The following is a 20,049-nucleotide window of genomic DNA, read 5'->3' on the forward strand; positions in this document are numbered from 1 at the left end:
ATGATGTAGTTTGACAAAAATTAAAAAAGACATGCTGTTCACTGAAACGGATTATGTGTCTCAAGCAGGTTTCAAGTTTCTGTAGTGTGATAAATACATCATAGTGAAATGAAAGGATACTGAATGCTCCATGCAAAGATTGATTTAATCAATATAAAATCCTGTTTCCCTTTTTTTAAAAGTCAGCAAAGCAATGATGCTCAACGTGCATCCAAATATCAGAATGTTTCGGAGCACAGCTGACTCGACAAAACTTAAGATTTCCTTAAGATGTTCAGACTAAAGTTGGCAGTCTGCGATGAGCTGTTAATATCGCTGACTGAAGAAGGCAGTAGGCAGTCTAACCACACACGCACATCTGGAGGTAGACATTTTATTTTCTGTCTTGTTTGTATGTCTGTGAGCAGGATAGTTCAAAACCTACTGGACTTGTAATTTGAAAACTGTAAAGTCAGCCAAAGAAAAACGGTTTATAAAGCACTTTACCCTTAATGGTATTTAACTGGCACATAAATTAAAAATTTTGAGGTGAAGATGTTTTCCTGGATACTTTGGCGCAACACTTGTCAAACCATGTATGTTTAAAGAGCAACTTAACACCAGGCTTCACTGCCCACATCCAACCTGTGATGTCACTGTGTACTGACACACCTTTGGAGTACGCTTCTACATCACTGCAGCAGGGTGAGAAGTTAAACCACTGAAGGTCAGAAAAAAATAGTAAGTTAAGTTGGTCTTTAAATACATATATTGTAAGGGCCAGGCCCATTGACAATCAATTTTTGTACTGTTTTTTTTTTTTTTTTCACACTTGCAGTGTCTCTAAGTCTGTCAGTCAATTGACGGCTTTGGTCCACAGTGAAATATCTCATCAATTAGAAAGATGGCCATGAATTAGGTTCAGACATTCATGGTGCCCAGAGGATAAGTCATACTGACTTTGGTGATTTCCTTATTTTCCCTCATCATTAGGTGACATTTTTGATTTTTTTTTATCGAAATGTCTCAGCAACTTTTGGATAGATTGTCATGAAATTCGGTACACATATCCATGCTCCCTTCACTTGTCCTCTAAGGCCATCATCAGATCAATATTTCAATTTGTCCAAAGCTTGGTTTATGACTAAAATACCTGCCAAGCTAATATCATTCCCATCAGCTTCAGCTACTTTGTGTTTTTATTGCAAATTAGCAAATGTTAGCATGCTAACTCATTAAAGTAAGACAGCTGCCATGTTAACATTGTCATTGTGAGCGTGCTTAAGAACAACTGTAGACTCTTTAAGACTTTTTTTTTGATGTTTTTTTTTTCTAGGTGTGACGTACTGTATGTAACCAACATCTTGTGCAACTTTAACTAAACTGAAATGGCAGGTTCAACAACAATCAGCAACAACAACAACAAAAATCAACACAAAGCAATTTTTTTTTTTGCAACTTTTGCTTTTGCTGCAGCAACATGAAGAATAACTATAGTCATAATTCAGTAGTCATGATTCTGATTTACAGGAAAGAGGCTGATATTGCCAGGATATCAAATACAGAGATGAGAAAAAACATATCCTTCGGTTTGAGCAATGAATTAAATCATTGCATGGCAACCAAACACCCAAACACAGAAAATCAAAGGCAGAGAGGAGATTCATACTTTACATGCAGGTTAGATAATGAGTTTTCTAATTTGTTCTGAAATATTCAAGTTGTAATTCTCTAAGAAATGAAGTGCTTGTGCATCACTTTACATTCAATTACCTTCAATTCTGACTCATATATTCGATATGTATGGCATCTTGACTAGAATTTAAAATGAAAGTATGTGAGTTTAAAAGATTAGTAAACATCACATGAGAAGGATTTTAATTTTCAGAAAATTAGTGTGTGTTTACAATAAATGGCCGAAACAAACTTTGAAGTGCAAACAAAGTATGTGATCAGTGCTGCGAAGAGGTTTGTGCTGTTTTTTTTTGTTGTCTAGCACAGTGGAGCTGGAGACGTGGGTGAGATATGAAAGAGGATGATGTGAATCAGGAATCATAATGATGGAAGCTTCTATGCATTTTGTCAACAGTCTGCGTTTTTAGAGACTGTCGGCTAATTTAATGTGAAAGTAGGAAGCGGAAAGAGGGAGAAAAGTGAGAGATACATTAGAGAGATGGTAAAAAAAAAAAGACAGTAAGTGATAAAGGAGAAAGAAACAGGATCAATGGAGAGAAACCTGGAGACAGAAGCAGACAAAGAGATTCAGAAAAAATAAGACAAAAACAAACTTTGTTCTCTGTTCAGCATCACTTCACTGTGATAACAATCACAAGTAGAATAACATTCCTCTATAAGTCACAATGAAACAACGTTTTTAATGCTGTTAAGTAGGGATGTGCAGAGATCCCAGTATTTGTATTTGTATCTGTATTTGTTGAGGCAGCAAAATTATTTGTATTTGTATTCAAATAAAAGTGGAAATAGCCTTAAAAATCCTGTTTTTGTTTTTATTAAGCTTTTAATTTTAGAAAATCAAAGTGTTACATGAATAAACTACCTTACGAAGGAGGTCCCCACACCGGATCTCTAACAGGAGTCTCCCAGATCATAGACGACTACGCTGACTACTGAGCTAAAACTTGACTCATCGCCTCATTACAGACCTCTACCTATTTATACACCCATAACACAGAGACTGCACAGCGTGTAACATGTAGGGAAGAACTTCAAAGGCGATTCTTGCTTTGCACTTTTCATTTATTGCCTATTTTTCACAACCTAACTTTGTGGAAAGGAGAAGGGGAACAACAGGTTATGGACATGTAGACTGGAACCGCCAACGCTACTCTACCTCCTGAGCCACAGCCGCCCCCAAAGAAATACAGATAGACAGATAGAGTGCTGAAAGGTGGTAGCGAACCGATGAGGGAATATGCAGCACAAACTGCAGCGAGACCAAAGTAATCACTACCAAAAAAATGGCCTACAATAACCTATAAAGTTCCATAAATATCATGTTGCCTCTTGCAGCCTCGGGGCTGGGAAACTCTGATCTGGACTGTTTTTTTTGCTTTGTGAAACTGGGAAGTCTTTTCCCATTTAGAGTTCAACATCTGTATGGCTCTCATTAAATGAACATTTCTTGAGTTGCAGTTAAAATGCGAGCACTTGCTCACAATGTCATTTTCATTGCAATTCATTTTATACAATTTGCATCAATTTGTGAAGGGCTACAAACTTTTTTACAGCCAACTCTCAAGTGGTGATACTCACAACATAGATTTGGAGTTGAAATAGCACTTTAGCACAGAAACAAATGAGATTCTATTTTTGTTTTGAATTGTTTCTGCTTAAAACACACAAATCAAATGTATCATAATCTGTACATTACAAATCTCTCATTTTTACCTGCCACCTGTAACCATAAGTGGTTGTAATATCGTCACTTCCTGACTGTGTGAGTCTGCTGGTAAGCAGCTGTGAATGTCATGTCTTCATCAGAGTGTTTGAAAGTTTGAAAGTCAATCTGAACGGTTAAAATGCCAAGTTGTCATGCTGGACTGTGTTTGGCTGACAGGCAGATTTGTCATCATGGCATGTGGCCATGCAGCCTCAGATGCCCTGATGGATTGTGGGACAGAAGGCCATGGCGGTGGTCTGGGAATCCTTTCCAACACCACCAACTCTGCATCACCCATCGCATGTTGTCTTCCTGCTTCTCTCCTCTTTTCACCTGAGCTTTGTTCTCTTCCCTCTTCTTCTAAAAAACACATTTTCCTTCTTCCTCGCCTCTTTTTAAACATTCCTCACCTCTCCTCACCTCACCTCTTCCCCTCAGGTCTCCACATCTTGAAAAGAACTGAAAGCAATAACGTTTGGCCTCCTTGTCTCATCACCTCATCCCTTTTTCTCTTTTCTTTCTGCACCTCTTCTCCTCCTTCACCTATAGCCCTGAATTTTGCAGAAGGCAACAAGGGCCTTCGCTCTTTTCTGTCAACCTCTTTTTACTGTGCTGCCCTGACATGGATACTGAAAAAAAAACCTTGATCCTCCTCTCTGCCCTGAGCACTGTAGATCATAAACCAAGCCCATATTATCTCATCTTATTCCTCCCTGTTATCTCTCTCCCCTCATCTTTTAGCAGTGTAACAATTAAATCCAACAATAATTCAGAAAAGATTGAGCGCATCATCAAATCTCATATTCAGCTTGTCATTCAGTTAAGCCTCTTTCACACATAGTTCACCTGTCAGGCACCAGTAGTGATTTTTACTATTAACACATGCGGCTACATTCAGGAACATTTCCGTCTTGAGCCTTTTCACACATGCCATGGCAATGCCGGAATAGATGGAGCAAGGGAGAGTCCAGCAAATGGCAGTAATGCAACACTTATGGATGCCAACCACCATAAAATTCAACAGAAGAAGAAGAAGACCGGATGTACATGTACACGGAGGAAGACATCTCTTATTTTCAGGAACATAGTGAGCGTGGAGCTGTTTTTCTCCACTGCCAATGTTCTTGTAATGTATTTAATATTCAACAAGTTTGCGAGACAATTCACCCGCTCCACGTGAAAGCGCCTTTCGTCATACGGACGTGACCCTTTATGTGGTTATCCCTGCAATGTTACGTCTTTCATTCACACAAACACATTTGTACCGGCATTTTCCCTGAAATGGTACTAGAGCCGTTTTCACATATGAGCTCCGAACAATGTCCGGAGAATCAGGGCCGGACATTTTCCAGAGTTGCCCTCTCATGTGGCACACAGCAGGAGATTGTCCGTGTCAGATGCGTTATCACCTACTGGAAATACTCTGTTTGCTTTAGGTGAGGGGTGCAGAAGGCATAAAGTACGCTGCGGTTGTAATTCAGCGTTCTTAAGCTTTTCATCAGAAATAAAACTCATAAAGAAGTCCTCTCTCTCAGTAGTGTTAGCTTCACAGCAGAGCGTTCAGGCCCAGTCAAAACAATGCAGTTTAGCTGGCCTGCGGCGTTTATCCAGTCAAAGACGTCATATTTAAGTTTATGTTTTGCTTGTTTAACAGTTGTTTGATAAATTGCTCGTACCGTCTCCCTTACTGCCGGATTTTGTTTCAGTTATGGCAGCGAGCACTTGTAGCCCACTCACTCGCTGTGAAGTCTCCAGAGAATTCACTGCTGTATTCACACATGGGCTCAATTGGATTTTATATGAACTTTGTAGCCTACTAGGGAGCTGGCAGGGTAAAGTTCATCCAACTGATTCAGACATTTGTGTTCACACATACAGACTCCTCCAGGTAATGTCCAGAATGGGGCTTAGGGCTTGAGGTGGAAAACTGGCGGTACAGATTTCCCTGAATATCGATCCCTGCTCCCGTTCACACACGACCCCATGCAGGAAATGTTCCTGAACATTCAAGGATAGACTGCATGGGTGAAAGGGGCTTTGGATTTCATTCCATTGACTGGACTCTTCCATCTTTGGGAGTCTTCGGATATAACGCTACAACAAATGCAAATTATAAGAACCAAACTGACTCATCCATCAATAATTCACATTATGAAAACCTAACTGAGGCACTTACTGAAAACATGATTCATTTTCAAGGCCTTTTTTAGCCTCTAACCACAGCAGCTCAGTGTGTTTAAACTGTATTTTTTAAAAACTTCTTTTGTTCTTCACTCTTTACTGCTCTCCAGCTCAGCGGGATGAGGAGCTTACAAAACATTTTTGGCATTCAGTCAGTCAAAAACAGGGATTTTATATTTGTCAAGACGTAGGAAATATATCAATGTCAAACCTCTGGTTCACATCAACTTTTAATTGATTCAAACATGTCAAATCAATTTCCTTTCCTTAAACCTCTGTAATAAAGCCGACCTCCCCTCCAAATACATTCATCAATGAGATAAAAATACAAAGTAGATTACTTTACTGATTGCAAAAGGGAGTGGCAGCAAACTTGGCAAACATCAACAATGTCAACACCTCCTTCTCTACATTTATCTTTGCCTCATCCCACATCCGTTTTGAGATCATACAGTATCTCCTGACGCCTTCAATGTTTAACCTCAATCAAGGGGGGGAAAAAAGGGTAAGATGAGGCACACATCAACAACATGTGGAGGTCTTCCAGAGAGATACTGTATGAGTTTTTGAGTCTGAGACACAGACACACTGATACAAAAGACGGGGCTGTCTTTGCACACATTCAAACAGACAGGTGAGTAGGAGATAAAGCAATAGTTCAAAACAAAAAAAATGACTCTAGCATACTGTCAGCACTTATGGTGAATTCATTAAATAGTTAGTCAGTCAGCACAAGGACACCATGTATGAGGACTGGGGTGGACAGTTGCTTTGATTCTAAATTGATGCCAGCTTGTTGAAAATCTGTGTAAATATTGTACCAACCACTGTGACTGAAAGAAGTTTCAGAATGGTTTAATTCATACTAAAGAAAAGCCAGAATGGTCCAGGTGGTTCATATGTGAAAATTAAGATCACTTTTTCATTAAAGCATGAAACTTGGCACACTTGTACAGTTTGGGGCCTTGAACATTTTCAGAAATGGAGCCATCACAAAAACACGTTGTGGCGGCCATTTTGCTTTCCACCATAACCGAATTACGTATTTTGCACCATATCACCTGAACCAAACATGACAACACAGAAAAGGTGAACATTTTATGATGTTGTACATGGTATCATTATAATCCTTGGCCATCAAAACATGGGGGTAGACATCACTTTTTCTGTGTTATTATGTTTGGTTCAGGAGATATGATGCAATATACATAACTAGGTTATGGCGAAAAGTAAATTGGTCGCCATGGCCACCATGAGGCATTTTTGCGATGGCTCCATTTCTGAAAATGTTCAGGGTGCCAAACTGTACAAATGTGCCCAGTTTCATGCTTTTATGAAAAAGTGAACATTTTTCACACCTCAAATTTGGCACGTATCATCTGGACTAAAACACATCTTAGAGTAGATATGCTTCATCCATATTTAAGCTTCTCATTCAACAAAAAATCTGATTGATGCACTTTGAAAAGGTCAGAAGCAAACAGTGTAACAAGTACAGTGGTGTAACGTGAAGTCCGATCCGCGCCTAACGCCCAAGGTAGCACTGCTGCAATGTTTGTTGTAATTATCTCTTTGCAGTAAAACAGGATGCTGCAGAATGATTCATGTATAAGCAGCCTAACGCTCATCCCGACAGAAGCTCCAGTGAAAAATGTCTGACCTTAAACTTGCTCAGATGAAGACAACATGTGCTTTCATCCTTTTTGAATGATTAAGGTTAGCTGGAAACGATGGTTAAATTAAGTGTGAGTGGTTTTAACTACCACTTCACCTACCAGTCCTCGCTCTCTCTATTTCCATTTTATTTCCTGTCACAGTTTGACTGTCAACTTTGCGTTGCTCTTATTTTCCAGCGATGGGAACAAATTGCTAAATCCTGCTTTATTGAATCCCTGCATTGTTCACTGGCCATGGCTGGATCATCTCTAGAGATTTTTCATTTAACTTTTATTCATTCAGGGACATTTAACTAATCACATATGCTCCTTTTTTCTTTATATAAGTTCTTCTTTTTCCTTCACCCACCAAATATACAGTGAGAAAGAAAATGATCTGTTTTATATAACTCTCTGATTCATTTCTTCTCTGTAATCAGTCTCATCACATACAGTTTCCAACCTCCTTATATGCACATATATTTGCAGAATGACGCAGTGTGGGTCAAACTTGGCTCATATCACCGGGGCAGAAAGTTGTCCTGGCACAAACTGAGTTCACAGATGGTTCACTGCGAGCCATGAATATGCTGACATGAATATACAGGAGGAGACTATAAACCCAGAAGAACAAGGTCGACAGAACATACAACACCTGCTCAGACAACCGAAAAATAGAGCAATCACATACAGTTTGCAGTTACAGTGATCGTTTTGATCTATGACAACCATGACAATGTCTATATAAAAGGATAACAACTTGTCCCTCAATATAGACAAAACTAAAGATATTGTTGATTTTCAGAGGCACAATTTAAACCATTTGACTGTTAATACCGAGGCTACGGCTTTTGAGATTGTTCACCATTTTAAATTCTCAGGAATGCAAATGTTCAGCTATCTAACCTGGTCTGAAAACTCTGAAAACCAGCTGCTGTAATTAGGTAGACTGCACGCCAGGGGTGTAATGGAAAGGCAGTATATTATCTGTATCTGTTCATGTCACAAAAGTTTTTAAGTTAAGTTTTTAGAAATTGTCTGGTGTGCTTAATTATTTTTTTTTTTTTGCATTGAACGGTTTAATTCAGCTATTTATGCTCCTCACACATACTATAAGTTTATTTTCCAACAGTAAATCGCACCATTTTAACCATATACCCAAATTAATCAAATAATAACATATGATTTGTATTTGAACCACAGATTTAAAAAAAAAGTAATTAAAAAAAACTGAGTCTAGATAAAAACTGTGTAACTGCTAATGTATAAAGTTGGAAATCAATAGTGAAATAATGAGAAATAGTGAAAAAAAAATGTATTGGGTCATATGATTTTCTTTAAAAACTGAAGGCTTCAGGTCCTCAGTTTCCTGTCGAGTAGGCACACAGTGGCTTCAGTTTCAGATCATGAGGTAAAACAAACACCTGTGTAACATCGGTCAAGATTTATTCTGCACAACTAATCTGTAGAAACTGATGAAAAATGACTGAGGATGAGCGTGGTAGACTATATGAGTTTTGAACTTACACCTAAGTACTCCTGCCTCCGTGTTTTTAGCCTGTTTGTTTACATTTTGACACATCTGCATTATGGAAAGTGATGCTGTTTTGGCTACTAGTCATCTCTATTTACACTGTAAAGACAACAACCACCTGGATTACTTTGATACTGAAGAAAAAGTCTGAATCAGATGATTATGAGACAAGATCTGAAGACATCTATCTTTTATGGACATTGCAGATCCTGACGCCACTATAAAGACATGAAGCCAGAGCCAATGCTGTTATTTTCAATGCACATGCACAACAAAAACATCCTATGGTGACTTCCCTCTGATGTTGCAAAATAAAAGAAGATTGAGGAAAAAAACATGAACGTGGGAGCGCTGATTGATGACATGTAGGTGTTAGAAATAGAAGGGAGGGAGGTAAAGAGTAATAGCATGTGGGATAATTTTGTTTGGCTGTTGTTATACACATGGCTGAACAAGAGGTGAGCACTGAGACAGAAATTACACATGAACGGTCTTTAACCTCATGACTCTGATGGTGCTGCACTCTGCCCGCTCGAGTGCAACAAACCCATAAATAGTGAACTCATGTTTTTTTGCAAAACAAGTGTCTATTTTAAGTTCAGTAAAACTGGTCAGTTTCTTCCTGGCTGTGCATGCAGGGCACCTCTTCCTCTCCTCAAAGTCTTTAAGACACTGAGAAAACCATCTTCATTACCTAGTCTGTGAAATACAGATTGGATTACGCAGACAGAAATACCTTCTTCAAGGATCAACAGGAGGCAAAGTGAGGACAATTATTTTTGTGGGAACTGTTGTGCCAACTCTGTATCTGGAATCTGAGGATGTTGTTGATGATGCTGATAAGTCTTTATTGGGTTAGTAGTGATTTTTGTAAATGTTGCATAATAGCCAATCTCTTGAAAAGTGCTGATCAGACATATGGTTTATATGTCTGATCACATATGGTCAGACATATGGTTTAGAAATAAAGCCCAAAATAAGCCCAAAAAGTAACAGTAAAGCTAACAGCAGTGCTAAGATGCTAGCAACAAGTGCTAAATACAACAAAAGGTTTTAGATGGCAGTGGACCAAAGCTGGGACTGCTCCAGCATGGTTTATCACAACAAAGATGAGGGATCGGTGGGTAATTTCCAGGGATTTAAGTCATAAAAATTTTGGACCGTAACAGAATCACATCACAATCAAGCTTTAGGAAATCACACAGCTAACATGGTTTACAGAGATAATGGTCTATAGAGAAGAAACTCATCTACATGATTCAGTAAATCATTTCTTCGTTGACACAAATATCAAGATGTCAAACACATTTTTAGAGATGCTAAAACGTGTAATTTGAAAATTGCTGTGAACTAATGGGTTGTTATGGAGCATTGTCTTCATTGTTTCTAAGTCAGTCTGATGTTCAGGAGCTACAGGACTTTTTTTTTGTGTGTGTCGGGGTGGTTAATACACAGTAAAGTTTTTGTGACATTAGTGTTATGTTACTCCTAAACAAATCATAAGTAACAGTGAAAACTGTTTTCAGCCAGTGCTTCACTGTCTTATATTTTATAGCTATTTCTAGTGGACCATCTCTTCTTCAGGCAAACCAGTCAATGCTACAGTGTGTAAAGCTGAAAGAGACCCTAAAAAAAGGATAGAGTCCTGAAAAGCTGCTAACCTAATGGGTCGGAAAACAAATAAACAGCCATGAGGTGAGAGGGGGGCATAAAAATGAATGAATTCCTTGCAGGGGTCACTTTATGTCTGTTTGTGCGGCTGTGTGTGTGTGTGTGTGTGTGTGTGTGTGTCAGTTAATGAACCCTCTAGAGCTGAAGCGGGAAGCCCCCACCACTCTTTTACAAGATCATTTTACAGCCGCAGTGAATCTCCAAGAAAGCCATCAGTGTGTGTCTGAGTGTGTATAAAGGCATATGTCTGCTCCCATGAGGTTGTGTCTACTTGATTTATATGCCTGTGTGTGTGTGTGTTAGTGTGTGTGTGAATATGTGTGACCCGAGACAGTGCCCTCCCATTTTACTGTGTGCATTGGTGCTTTCAAACCAAAATAGGAAAGGACAAAATGAAGTACAACAACCCTAAAACAGGGTGGCAGTAAGTCAGACAGTGACAAGCTGCACTGAAATACCATTACTGCTGTCCTCTGGAAACCTCTTAACTACAATTGTATTGGATTATGCCAATCAGTAAGAAGCTATTGGAGGATTCAGGAGTTTAGTAACGTCTGGTCTTTAAAACCACCTTACAAGCCAAAGTCAAAGTGAACAATGAGATGTAGATGCTACAACTACAGCTGTCAGGCAGTCAGTTTTTTGAGAGGGCACAGTTTTACAATGCATATGTTGATGTTCACACCGAACCAAGTTGGCTTCAATGTTTATGGTCAGTAACTATCTAGAACAGTGTTACTCAGTGGGTGGCTTGCCAGCCTCACGCAGCTAACCAAGCTTTAATTGGCAGCTAGTATTGTAGCTAATAATTATGATAATGCCGCCAATACACATAATTCAAAGGTACTACAACAGCAAACTACAAATATAGCATGAAGAAAGTCAAGGAAATGCATGGCTGCTTCCCCTCATCCCAGTATTAAGGTAAGCCTGTTTTTAATTCAGTTTGTATTGACTGCATTACATATTGTCTTGGGATGACAAATTCGTAGGCAGATTTACCTAATGGTTGTGGTGGATTTTGGTGTTTTGTGATAGAAGTGGCTCTCCTATTGACTGTGTCCTGCCAGTGTGACTCCCATGAAGAAATAGTGAAGACCACTGATCTAGAACTATGTAACTGAATGACACTCATCAACACTATATCACATTTGATAATAATATTAAGTGAGAAAATGCTAGCAGAAATACTATAAACTCAGGGGTGACGTTAGCTGGTTAGCTAGCAAGCACCGTTGATTATTTAATGTTAAGTAAAGAAAGTTCACAAACATGTAGCTGTTGTTTAAGTCATACCTTACAGACAGGACTTTCTGTTTGGTATTGCTGAGTCTAGGTCTTCCACCTCTAGGATGCATTGTGGGGTTCCACAGGGTTCAGTGCTTGGGCCGATTCTGTTCACCATTTACATGCTGTGTGTAGGATGTCTCATAAGATCACACAACATCAGTTTCAATTTTTACGCAGACGATACTCAGGTTTACATCAGTTGTGACCCCAATAACTTCAATGACATTTCTTCACTTATAAACTGTCTCGAGGACATTCATATATGGATGGCTCAAAATTTCCTACAACACAAGTCAAAAAATACTGAGGTACTTATTGGCACTGACTCCTGAAACACTACTATTACTACTACTCAAAACACATTAGGTTTGCACTCTCATCTTATTACTCCTAACCCTAACCTTGATGTGTGTTATTTTACAGCAACCTCACTCTGAACAGCAAATCTGCCATAGAGTCAGTCTTTTTTCAACCCGGCAAAATCTCTGAAATAAAGCAATTTATGTCTACTGAAAACCTTGAAACAGTCATTCATGCTTTTATTTTTTATCACAGTGAGATTATTGCAACTCCCTTTTTTCTGTCTGCTCTCTACAGTTAATTTAAAATGCAGCTGCAAGGATTTCAACGGGTACAAGAAAACAAGAGCACATTACACCTACCTTTCATCTTTGCACTGGGTTGAGTTGATTTTAAAATATTGCTTATCACTTTTAAAGCCTGGAACGGTTTGGCCCCAAGCTATATTTCTGACCTTTTAACTCCCCATATGCCATCCTGGACCCTGAGGTCCTCAAATTCTGCTCTCCTTGTGGTTCCTAGATCCAGACTAAAAAACAAAGGTGACAGAGTGTTTGCCATGAGGGCCCCCAGACTTTGGAACAACCTTCCAGAAGAGATTCGGAGGGCAAAGTCTATTTCTTCATTTAAGTCTCTTCTTGGAACATACTTTTATAGTCTAGCCTTCCTGTGATCCTTCTATCTTACCTTTCCTACACCATGTGTTTTATTGTTTTTTGTATGTTTTATTACTGTGTCTATAATTTCTTACTTTATTATATAACTGTTTTATTGATGATGCTATTGATCTTGTTGTTTTTATGATTAACACTTAGCTCTTGACTCTTTGTAAAAAAATCTCCTTATGTCCATCCTGTTTTGTAGGATGCATCTGTTTGTAGGATGTTGCAAATTTATTTAGACAAAAATAATAATTTAGCTGTTAATAATAGCAAAGGACGACATGCTAACGCTGATGTTAATTACTTGTGGGTTACGGTTAAAACCACTGATGCTAAAATCACTTTAAAGGGAAATTATGAAGCTCTAAGTCATTTACAAATTCAGTCAAGCCATACTGTTTTATGGTGTGAGCTGAGGTTGGTTATTCATACTTCACACTGCAGTTAACATTGATTCTACATGACTTCCAACCACAGCTGAGCAGCTCTACAAGCTCTGCTGATACTAGTACAGCTTTCTAGCTGGAAGGAACCAAGTAACCAAAACAGAGAGGGGGGTGTGTGTTTAGCAGGCAGAGTTAAATGTGGATAAAAACATACAGAAAAGCAACTTCTGTCTACATACTATATTATAATTAAAAACAAAAAAGAACTGAACAATGTCTACAGCCATTTAATCTCAAATATTTGAATGAACATGACGCCTAATCTTCATGTAATTTATGTTGCACTTGTTTCTTGCTGGGTGCCATCGTCTACTCATTATTGTATCGTATGCTGTTTGTAATCCAGATTGTGTTAATTTGATCTTGAGTTAATAAAGCTATAATTAAATACAAATATCATATTAAACATTAATTCTAAAATAAATATTGAATTGAAGCAAACATTCTTTAATAACCTTTTTTGACTTCCACATTAGGACATAGACACAATTTCTTTGGCAATTATTTAAATCATTTTAGATGTCTTCAATTGTTTATCACTTGCTTTCTGTGGTCATTTTCTAAAAGATGTTTCATACGAGGTAATTCTCTCCAGCAGATGGGAAGGAGGGACAGAACGAGGCAGAGGCATGGAGAAACACACCTCGAGTCCTTTAAAGATGAAAATCTCTGATGCATATCCAGAGCATGAATTCAACATTATCTAGCTGACAAACACTTCAGTTTCCATGTTTTTCTCTACCTTTCTTTACCCACTGGTAGGGAATGCTATTTTAGGGCTTTTAATGTCTCTGCTTAGCACTGTGGTGCCTCACACACAGTTACACACCTGTGTTTGACCTACAGCTACACTGCAGCAGCTGGAGGTGGAGTACCTTGCTTAAGGGTGCTTGATGGGAGTTTTAAAAGGAAGAGTAGAAAATGGCACTTATTCCCTTTCCATGCTTGATTTTCAAACCGAACCGGCGCATATGTGCTTACAGACTGACATCTCTCAGCCTCAAGAGATTCTTTTTTTAGTCGTTTATCAACTGTGATAACAACCGAGTTAAAATAAACTGAGTGCTGTCCCTTGAACCCACAATAAAATGTACCCCTTTGCTTTCTTCCTGCTATAGATGTAGTCATTCAAGAATATATATATGTATTCTTGAATTGAAGCACTTTGAATATGATTATGATTATGGTAGACAACAACACTCATAGCTACACTGACGAATGGCTGCAAGAGCATCATCACTGTGCATACACCACTAGTTAAAAGTGCACAAGAAAAAGAACTGAATAAAAATCATCTTCTTCTTCTTCTATGATCGGTTATATTAATCAATGTGGATTGTCCCTGAGTAGACAAATAAATAAACAAATCACAGCACTTAGGCTCCAGCTCCCTACAACCCTGCAAAGGATACGCAGGTATAGATAACGGGTGGATAATAGTGCAGTTGGAGCTGCAGGTTGTTTTTGTTTCAAAAGTGCAGCCTGAACTATCCACAATATCATTTTAAGATATGATATGATTTTTTAGCTGAAGACAGTTGATTTTGCAGGCTGACACAACTGTCAGCACATTTAATCAGCCAATTAACAATTTCATGCATTTTCTAAACTACAAAATGAAACTCTTGGCTGCTGTTGGGTGAGTGTGCTCTTTGCAAACTTGAATCTGTCAGGGGAGAAACATCAACTCTGTATCATTTGGATATACACAGTCCATTCTGTAAAGATACAAGGTAGACTTCATCTTCTTTAGCTAAACATTCTAGCTGATCATATAACTCCACTTTCAAAACGGAGTTATCTACTATAGACTGCAAATGGCTGCACCATCACCACACACATCAAACCATTGATTAAAGATAATCGCCTTAGACGTTATGTTCTGTAGCTCTTTTTGCCAAGTGGAACTGTCAGACATTCACAATATCACCACTTTGGAATTTCAACATGTTTGACGCTACATGTAATCACGGTCTGTGCAATACAAAATATGACAGCAGCATAAACCTCCTGGATTTGAGATGGAAAAAGAAGCTTGTCTGTTGGTCTGTAAAGTTAACATTAATTCACAGGTGCCCACACTATCATTTGGGGTTAATCAGTGAGATAGATGCTTTCAACTTGTGGTAGCAACAACAGATAGACCCTCATCAACACTGACTGAAAGATGCATGATTGGATGTTTGTCGAACAAAATCACTGACTCAGAAATTACCAATAATTTGAATCAACATCTCTGACAATCTCGATGAAAACCCAACATTAAAGTGACATTTACTGTGAGACTAAGCGGATGCTTCTGTTATTTTGTCTATCCCTAATGTATGTTCTTTGTCCATATTTTGTGTGTCGCCAAAGAGACACACAGCGACTTTGTCGCAATATCATAGGAAATCCAACACCAGGACTGTTGTTGAATGTCATCCTGTCTCCCATGTATCTCCTGACAATTCCTCCTGCAGGCTGCCTGATAAAACAGAAAGGTCATTGAAGTAATGTTAAAAAATGATCTAGGCAAAAAACCATCTCTTCTCCTGAGTGCCTCTCAACGTTACTTAGAAAGTCTTTGATAACTTTGAAAGAAAGTTTTTGTTGGCAGGTGGAGGCAAATAATTAAAGAGGCACCAGGATGAAACATTTGGAGGTCATGATTAGATATTAGTGCTCTGCTGTGAAGAGAGGACTGACGGGGTGAAGAGGAACTTCAGTTAATTGTTCTTCAGAGTTTTTTTTTTAATCTGTAAGAAGCAGAGGGAGAGAGGGAGATGGTAAGACAGAGATGACATTAATGAAGACAAAGATGGTAAAAGACTGACACAAGTTTCTGAGAGAGAAAGCGAGAGACTTAGCCAACCGTTGACTGAACCTGGTGGTGCGTAATGTTGCCACATGACAACACCCCCAACAACACGGAGTAGCTGTCAATATTCCCTTTAGGAACAAACTGGGACGAGCCTGCAGCTGCTAACAGACGCCAAGTTGTCAAGTTGAACCCCCATAATGGGAGCTTCCATGAGTGAAGAGGTTCAAATTAAAGCAGGTTTGATTATCTTTAATATGCTCAGGGAAATAAAAATTAAGTGAGACACAAAACCTGTGCTGATAGAGAGGTGAACATCTGAATATATGAACTGTCCTCTAGACCAGTGATTCTCAACTGGTGGGTTGCGACCCAAAGGTGGGACAGCTAGTCAAAAATAAATAAATAATATTTAATGCGCATCTGATGTTGGACTTTTCTTTTATTTTGAAAAAAAAAAAAAAATTGACAGGCATGCATCAGAGACATGCAGCAATCTTCTGCCGTAGCCATGGTAACAATCATTTGATTCACGTTCACTTTAAGTTTGTGTTGATGTCTGGAGGCAAGATGGCGAAGTGCAAATATGACCCGGAGTATTTTAAATGTGGACTTCCGTACATTGAGGTTAAAAAAGGACAGAAACCCCAGTGTGTGATATGTAGTGACGTGCTTGCAACTGAGAGTATGATACCATCCAAAAAAAAAAATGCATAAATTATTTAAAATAGTATAAAATAATTTAAAAGGTAGATTTTTTTGTTTCTTTTGCATGTACAGGTTTAAGGTGCTTGGCTGTTTATGAGTCTTATGGCTTGTGGAAAGAAGCTATTGCACATTCTGGCTGTTTTAGCTTTGATGGAGCGATATAAATATATAAGCGAAAATATCTAATTTTGTGGCCTTCTTTATTTTGTGCAGCTCTGATATTTATTTTAGTCTACATGCAGTTGTCATGGTCCTCCTCGGTTTCTTAATAATGTGCTCTGAAATGCACTTTGTACATGTAAATATGTGTATTTATGTTCAAAAATAAAGATGACATACGTGTGTTTTCAAAGGATATTTTTGAAAAATAAATTTGAATTCTATAAAACTGGGTTGCAACTTAATGACCATGGGAAAATGTGGGTCCCAGGGTGAGACCAGTTGAGAACCCCTGCTCTAGACTTCTTCATAAGATGGTAGGTGGTAGTAGGATGGAAACGTTTGTGTGTCATGCAGCAAAGTTATTGTTTCCCTCCTTTTTTCTTGTTTCTTGTTCCCTTTTTCAAGGTACATTTAGAGTACACATGAAGCAATATTTTCTTGTTTTACTCATGTTTTCCACTCTGTTACAGTTGTGGGAAAGTAAGTAGGCTGTGTAAGTTCAGTCTTAGGGTAAAATCACAAAGTTTCTCAGTACTCGTTACAAAACTCTCACAAGGTTTGGAAGTAGGACATGGATGATTTACAATTGTTTTTTGTTTTCCACCCAGTTTGTCAAAGTCTTTGAAAGACTCATTCTTTTAGACTCCTTCCCATGTAATGAATTTTGATTTTCCCTTTTTTTTTTTGTTTCTTTTGCTTACAATGATGTTTGTTGAAGCCATCATAAAGTTCACTCGAGTACACTCCTTAAAAAGGTTTGGAATTATGATACGAAACATTGTTTTCTATGTGTGCTATGGTTTGATTTCATTGTCTTTTTCTTTTCCCTTGCCTTTTATTATACTATAAGAATCTGTTACAGTCTGGATACTTTTTTTTGTGTATTCTTTTACACCCTGATCTTTGCTACAGTCATGGGGAAGCTCACTCCAGACTCTTTCACAGGATTTGGCAGTAGGATGCACTTCATTTTGCGTGTGATGCAGCTCCATTTCCTTTCTCTTCCCTTCTAATGTTTGTCACACTTGGAAGAGCTCACTGCTCTTGACTCCTTCACAAGGTTTGGAAATAGGATGTGGAACCGCTCCTTCTTTGGGGGAATGAAGCCTAATTACATTTTTTCTCTCTTTTCTTTTGTTTGTTGGCAAAAGTCACTCCTTTAGACTCCTACATGATTTGGAAGTAGGATAAAGAACCTTTCCTGTTTTGTGTCATTTCTTTTCCAATCTGTATATTGCAGTTATGAGAACTCATCTTGATTCCTTCACAAGGTTTGGAAGTAGGATGTGAACATTTTCTTCTGCGTTTTGGCTGCTTTATTGCTATTTTTTTTCCTTTTCTTGTGTCCTCTTTTTGTATTATTGGAAAAAGTATGAATCGCTATGAATTTGTCTGTTCTCCTTTACAAGACTTGGAAGTAAGATGTACGATCGTTCCCTCTGTGAACAAGATGTAGCCTGATTTCTTGTTTTGTTCCAATTTGATTTTTTTTGTTACAGTTGCGGAAAATCTGGACTCCCTCATAAGACCTGGAGATCTTTACCTCTTCATGTGATGCAGCATGATTACTTTTCTTTTCGGTCTGAGATGTGTTACGGTTGTGGGAAAACTTGACTCCCTCACAAGATTCAGAATAAGGACACAGACCCATTCCTTCCTTCCTTCCTTGATGCAGCTTGATATATATATATATATATATATATATATATATATATATATATATATATATATATATTTGTTCTTCTTTCACTTGTCTTCCACTTTGATGTTTCTTACAGATGATGAAAAAGTCACTCTCTTTTGTAAAGCACTTTGAGCTGCATTATTACTGGAGTTCTTCACATGATTTGGAAGTAAGGATGTGTGAACTGTCCTTATGTCTCAATACAGCTTTATTACTTCTCTTCTATTCCCCTTATTTTCTTTTTGATTCTGATGTTTGTAACCATTGTGGTAAAGCTCACTCTTCTCGACTTCTTTTCAAGATTGGAAAGTAAACTGAATAATAGGTTATCATTTGATGTATTTCTTGAATATATCATACATGTTTCAGTTTAGTGTTAGTTTGTGTGTGCTATGTCTATTCTAAACTTCTTTGCTGTGTAAGATGAGGCAGTTGTGTGTTTAACAGTTAAGTTTATTCTGTTGTACTTTTACCTGAGCCAGTGATAAGATAAATTATAGTTATGTAGATGTTTATGTGTAAATCTGATAAGCTTTTACAGGATAGTATGGTTTGTCCTTCATTTAATATAGTAGTAATGTTATTTTGTGATGCTACTTGGTGCATGCTTATGTACTGTCATATATGGTCGTGAAGAAAGACTGTTCCGAGGTTAGTTGAATCTTTGACTCATGTTTCTATCTGGGGGTTGGTTGCTGACTTGTAAGGTTAGTAAACAGATGTATAAATTCTGTACAAGTAGTATTTAAGGGACTGGTTAAGTGCCAACCTTTCAGACAAAGAAAAGATAGCTAGGCGGTATCTTTATCTCCAGAACTATGATGCATTATACTTCTGATTGTATTATTTGATTACATTATTTCATAACCTGACAATGCTCTCTTTGTGTGTTTATTGAGTGATCAGCAATTTCCCATTACAGGAACCTTTACTTCCCTGTGTGATAGAGATCAATTTCTTTTCTTTTCAACCTGTTTTAGTCATGGAAACACTCTCCGACACTTCAAATGATTTGGAATTTTGGCTTTCCCTTTATCTGTGTCGTTCTGTAAATTATTTTTACATTATATTGTAACAACACTACACAGCTTCAAGACTTTGCAGTAACAGTATTCCTAGCATCTCATGGAAACACATCAGCTCCGAGATTGAAGCTGTTCACTGGTGCCGCTTCGCTTGACGAACTTCACGTGGTACAGCAGCTCCTTTGTTCCACTGAAATGACCATTCAGATATAATGAGTTTGACAAGAATGTCTGTTCCATCTCTTCATATTTTGTGATTATATCATCATGAATATTCATTTCCTGTGAGGACACGAACTGAGTGAGGTGACGCCAGCTCCTCGCTTTCATCTTCTCATTAAGCTACAGTGGTATCTGTTTTTCCTAACTATGAAACATTACCCCCTTTGTATAATAAATTAATCACTTCCCTTTAATGTTATTGTTTTGCTTCTATACTCAGATTTTTTCTCGTGTATTAAAATGACTGAGCCATATTTTTTTTTTCCCCCCAGCTATATTAAATCTACGCAATGAGACAGTTAATAAGTATGACTGTTATTAATCTAACTT

This window comes from Thunnus albacares, chromosome 13, assembly GCF_914725855.1.
Source record: "Thunnus albacares chromosome 13, fThuAlb1.1, whole genome shotgun sequence".
NCBI lineage: Eukaryota > Metazoa > Chordata > Actinopteri > Scombriformes > Scombridae > Thunnus > Thunnus albacares.